The 5,960-nt window shown below is 36.6% G+C and overlaps 1 long non-coding RNA gene across 3 annotated transcripts in view; it reads right to left on the bottom strand.

Moving 5' to 3' along the window:
• The window catches only part of LOC101981174, a 274,159-nt gene extending 269,367 nt beyond the window's left edge, over positions 1 to 4,792 (bottom strand). For all 3 annotated transcript variants that reach the window (XR_003376706.1, XR_003376705.1, XR_001229499.2), the window contains exon 1: positions 4,711 to 4,792. This is a non-coding gene — a long non-coding RNA (uncharacterized LOC101981174). The remainder of the gene's footprint in view (positions 1 to 4,710) is intronic.
• Between the last annotated feature and the right edge of the window lie 1,168 nt (positions 4,793 to 5,960).

The raw sequence follows: 5,960 nt of genomic DNA, 5'->3' as shown, positions 1-5,960 counted from the left end.
AGAAGTAAACAGATTGATTTGCTGCACAGTGGTAACCATAGGCCCCTGACAACAGAACCTGACTTGGAAAGTAGAATCACGACAGTAGTATAAAGGTAATGAGGTAGGATGTCATTGTTATAGTCCTCTGCTCCCTGAGAGATATCCATTGTATACCAAGGAAGAGGGTGTCAGCACAAGCCCACATCCCTAAATCAGGAGCTATGTCTAATTGATAATCAAAGCACATGAAAAAGTTAGATTTATCCATTGAAGCATCCCTGCACATACAAACCCCTTAAGAGGGCAGGGCCCTCAAGTAGATAGTCCTACAAAAAATAAATTTCTAGAAGTTATTTGTCTCAGAGTTCTTTATTGGGGCTTTTACTTTAACCTTGAAGTGCACTATTTCTACATAGTATGGTTTCCAGTTTTATATTTTTATAAGATTCCTGTGATTATAATCATACACTTGTTTTTATCACATCTATGTGATTATTTAACTTTTTTTCCTATCTTCTAATCATTTATGTCTTTCATCATAACCCAGTTTCTGTATTAAAATTTATTGTATTGTTGTTCTTTGAGTCTTAATCATAATACTAGTAGCTTCATATGGCCTTCTGTTCTAAAGAATGACAGAGAAAAACAGTGTAGATTTGGGTAGGTGGATGGGTAAGCATGGAGTACCAAGCAGGATTTGGGTGAGGGGAAACAGAAATGTTAAAACACTGCATGAAATATAATCATCAATGAAAAAAAAAACTACTTGACAAAGAGGAATATCAGCAAATGTTTTAGCTCTAAATTTTTTATTCTCGGGGTGCTAGGGATAGAGCTGTACATAATTAGCAATTCTGCATATAGTATGCCCATGAATACTGTGTGAGAAGCAAGAGGCACCTGTCTCTATTGGATATTGATGTTGAAATGAATCACCCGGTATCAAATGAAACCAGCATTCAATAATAGGTGAAAATGATGTATTTTAAAGGAAAAGCAGCTTGAGGGCTAAATACAGATGTGTGAAAAAATTTACAACAGATGAAATACTATAAAATCACTCAGAGAAGAAAGGTGGGAAAGAGCAACATGCCAGCCCACAGCACCTACACAGCATTTCCAATGGCTGTGTCTCCCTTCAGATCTCAGGAACAGCTCTCCTTCACTTCTATGTAGATCGTACTGAGGACCTGGCTAGAACCTAAAACCAGCTGAGAGCTGGACTGCAGCCAGGAATTTGATAGGCAAAATCCCTGTGTGAAGTTTGCCTGTGACTGACTGAGTGTGTACAATCAAATACAAAATGGATTTGGAACACTCAACAGAGAGAGGGGGAGCACTCAATCCTAGGTACGGAAATCAAAGCCTGTTGTAACTTGGGAGCTTTCCATCAATGGCAGATATTTCTCTTCTCTCTCATTAACTTATCTGTTGCAGCAGAAACAGGGAAACTGAATGGAAAAAGTGAGGATAAAATGCCATTTTATCTGGGCTCTGACTATCATTGAGAATAGACAAAACCAGCTAGTTGCACCTGGGGGCTGAACATATCAGGCTGCTGGGACCTAGAAACTGGCTATTGAACAGTAATCGTCCATTTTGCTCTGGTCATTCTGATTGGTGCTGACCCTCTGCACTATGTCAGTTATGCCAAGTGTCTTGATTATATTCATGAACCATCACCCTGTATTAGAACTTTATGAATATTAGAGTGTCATATCTATATCTCCTTGCACTAAAGAAATGAATGATGCCAAATACCCAGTGAGAATGGAATGTCATGAATAAAAAATTTGAGAGGTGTTTTAGAAAAAGAAACTGTCAAATTTGTTATGTATTTTTAAACTCTCTCTCTTTCTCTATTGCATGTATTCTCTGTGTGTATGTGTTTGTGTGTATGAATGAAAAGTTGCTTTCATGTTAGAAGACACACATGTGTTTATGTACGTGACATCCAGAGAATAAACTCTACTAAGGTTTCTCTGGTGTATTCATTTCTTTAAAATAATTTATTCAATTCAAAGATGAAAATATTGTGTGTTTGTAAAAATTAATCCTCCATAACGTGATCTAAAATCCACCAATCCCTACAATCACTATCTAAGCTAACTTTGACTACTCTCTTCGTTGTGTGTATGTATTTTGCTGTGTGTGTCTGTGTGAGTGTGTGTGTATGAACATGCAGTTTGGTGTGATATGTGAACCCATGTGTGCATGTAGGTAACACACAGAATACAAACACTATTATGGTTTCTATGGTGACTTCATTTCTTTAAAATATTTTACTCATTAAAATACATAAATATTATATATTTGAAAAAAGCCTCATTCCATACTCTAAGTGAAAAATTCTCTTCTCTTCCTATGTACTCATCAACAAATACTTCAAGATTGACTTGCTTCCTGGGCATGCCGGGGAGCAGCTTGCACAGCCACGCACAGTGACATGCCATTGGTAATGAAGTATTAAATCCAATGACACTTGAGAACATGCGCTTCTCCCGGCTGCTCTTCATGTGTGCGACCTACCTACTGGCCTCTGATCATCAAATTCCTTTTTATTTTGAATTTATTTATTTATTAAAGATTTCTGTCTCTTCCCCGCCACCGCCTCCCATTTCCCTCCCTCTCCCCCAATTAAGTACCCCCCCTCCTCAGCCCGATGAGCATTCAGGGTTCCCTGCCCTGTGGGAAATCCAAGGAACCCCCACCTCCATCCAGGTCTAGTAAGGTGAGCATCCAAACTGCCTAGGCTCCCACAAAGCCAGTACGTGCAGTAGGATCAGAAACCCATTGCCATTGTTCTTGAGTTCTCAGTAGTCCTCATTGTCCGCTATGTTCAGCAAGTCCGGTTTTTATCCCAGGCTTTTTCAGACCCAGGCCAGCTGGCCTTGGTGAGTTCCCAATAGAACATCCCCATTGTCTCAGTGTGTGGGTGTACCCCTTGCGGTCCTGAGTTCCCTGCTCGTGCTCTCTCTCCTTCTGCTCCTGATTTGGACCTTGAGATTTGTGTCCGGTGCTCCAATGTATATTCTATGCTGATTTTGAAAACCTTGTCTTCTCTTTTTGTGTGTGACTGTGTGTTGAGAGCATCCACGTGTTTGTATGTAAATGTGTGTGCATATGTGTTTATGAATATGGGTGTTTGCATTTGTTTGTATATAATAGGTTATTGTTTCCTTTTACTTTTGAGACTATAATTACTATAATTTTATTAAAACACTTCTCCCTTCTCATCACTCTTTCAAACTGTCCCATATACCTCTAAACATTCTCTTTCATATTTGTGAACTCATTTTTCTATAATTATTACTGGGTGCAGATATGTATACAAATACATATTTATTCTTAAATATAACCTGATAACTATTTTAACAATACCTGCATATATGTTTTCAAAGCAGTTTTTTTGGTCCTAAATAAAAAATTGTGTGCTCTTCCCTGAGAATGACAAATACCTTTTCCACATTTCTTCAATAGCTTACAGTCCTTTGTGTACATTATAGTTTTTCTGGGCTCTTAATTGTCAAGTTGGCACATTAATTTGTGTTATCATTATTCAGAGGACTGTCTACTCTATGTAAACCTCCAGTCACCTTATACCACCTCTCTGAAATTTCATGAGGGTAAATAAAAGCTAATACTTAGAAACCTAAAAGTTTCAGTGCTTTTCCAAAAGTTAGAAAATAAAAGACACAAGTGGATGCCACTTCACTGAACATTTGCTAATCACTATCCCAAGGAAATTAGTGGAAAAAAATGAGTGGTTTGTGTATCTATAGCAAGAAATATTAACAACTTCTAGATGGAAAATACATAGTGTGTTTTAATTAAATAGTCATATTAGTTGCCAAAGAAAGGGGTAAGTGCATGCCTTAAATCATAGTGGTGCATGCCTTTAATCCAAGCCCCAGAGAGGATTATAAAATGTGAGGAGACAGCTCTCAGATACAGTTTCATTCTGAAATTCATGGAGTCAGGATCACCATTTCAAACTGAGGTCGAGGTAAAAGCCAGTGGCTGACTGTTTTGCTTCTCGGATCTTTAGATTGAACCCCAGTGTCTCTCTTTTGAGATTTTCTTAATCATGCTTCAAGGATGTGAAGTTTGAAAAGAGGTTTGGCTCAGTGATGGTTCATATGATAAAGCACTATTTGGTAAATATATGAAAATTTTAAAGAATAAATCAAATAAAAATTAGAAAATAATAAAAGGTCCCATGTCAATTTTTGATTGACTGTATTTCAAAATTGTGATCTCCATGATGTGTCTGTATAGCTGATGTGATTTAAGAATGCATAGGTTTGAGTATCTAAGGATGATCAGGTTGAGACCTCCCTGTGGCTACGGTCCAATCTCTGTCAAAAATTCTATTATCATTTAGTGTAAACAGATATTTTTTGGGACCTCATATTTCATAGGAACAATTATAAGAACTTAGCAATATACTGTCCTAAGACAAAATATTGATTTGAATTTATATGTAAATTGAAAATTAAGTTTAAAATAATTTAATTAACTCCAATAATTGAAATATTAACATTTGCCAATTACATTAACAATTATTAGAATAATGTAGTGTATATGTTTTGAATTCTTAGAAACTTATCGTACATCAGCATCCATTTGAGTATAGTTTGATTTTCTTATAAAAGAAGAGTGTGAGTATCCTTGACTTTATACATGATAATAAAGTTCTTCCCATGGGAGTATGTACAGGCCCCTTACCTTGCTTCATCTCTAATACTGGAGCATCCAGAGAGGGAAGAGTAAACAAATGTATTTGACACACAGTAGAAACAATATGTACCTGAAAAGAGAAATAGATTAGAACATAGAATATGTGTAATTCTTAAAGAAACAAGAATGGAAACAAGTAGGATATCACACTTATAGTTCTCTGTCCCCAGACAGTCATTTGGTAGTAGGCAGGAGGTGGTTTCAATAAGACCCCATCCCAAATTCAGAATACAAGTCTAATTAGTAACTGAAAGCAAATTAATAATGTCTTTTATGCAGTGGAGTCTCACTGCACATACAAACCACTCTTAAGAGAGGATGCAAAGCCCAACAGTAGGTTGTACACATACAAACATTAAATAGCATTTATAGAGAATCTTTGTCTCACACTTCTTTTCAACAATTTTTTTTATTTTCATATGTTCCTTTGCCTATATGTAATGGTTTACAGTTTTGTGTGTTGTAAAGAGCCACTGGTTTGTTTTCTGGCTGCATAGCCACAAAATAATCCCACAGAAACTAAATAATTATTTAAGTCACTGATTAGCCCATTAGCTCTAGCTTCATACTGGCTAACTCTTACATCTTACTTTAACTCATCTCCGTTAATTTGTGCATCATCATGAGGACATGGCCAGCCAGCAAAGTTTCAGTGTGTCTGTCTCTGGCAGCAGCTCCATAGCTTCTCTGTAACTCAGCCTACTTTTTACCAGCATCCGGTTTAGTTTTCCATGCCTAGCTCTGTCCTACCCTATCAGGCGAAGTGAGTTTCTTTATTAATCAATGGTATTCACAGCATACAAAGGGGAATCCCACATCAACTCCACTTTTCTGTTTAAATAATAATGTTTTAACTTTATCATGTTAAAATTACATATGACACAACATCTATCGATTAAGAATTACAGTTACAATATTCATATCTATTTTCTCTTTTATCATAACTAAGGAAAATGTTAACTATTAATTCTTTAGCTCAATCAAAGACCCAAGTAAACAGGATGTACATTGTAAGCAACTTCATAAACTGTAGAATTGATAGAGAGATCTCACTTCCTGGACAGTCGCCCAAATTTCTTCTGTATCATTGATGCATCCATCTTCAGCTACAGGTCCATAGTATCCAGCAAACTCTTCCACAAAACAGGAAATGTCAAATACATTTCTGCCTATATTGGCAGTTTATCAGTGACTTTCTTCTGTGTCCTGCAGAATGTCTAGTAGACTCTTTCATGAAG

Source organism: Microtus ochrogaster, unplaced genomic scaffold (genome assembly GCF_000317375.1).
Source record: "Microtus ochrogaster isolate Prairie Vole_2 unplaced genomic scaffold, MicOch1.0 UNK94, whole genome shotgun sequence".
Classification (NCBI taxonomy): domain Eukaryota; kingdom Metazoa; phylum Chordata; class Mammalia; order Rodentia; family Cricetidae; genus Microtus; species Microtus ochrogaster.
Note: the sequence above shows the minus strand (reverse complement) of the source record. Positions and strands in the feature narration are given on the sequence as shown.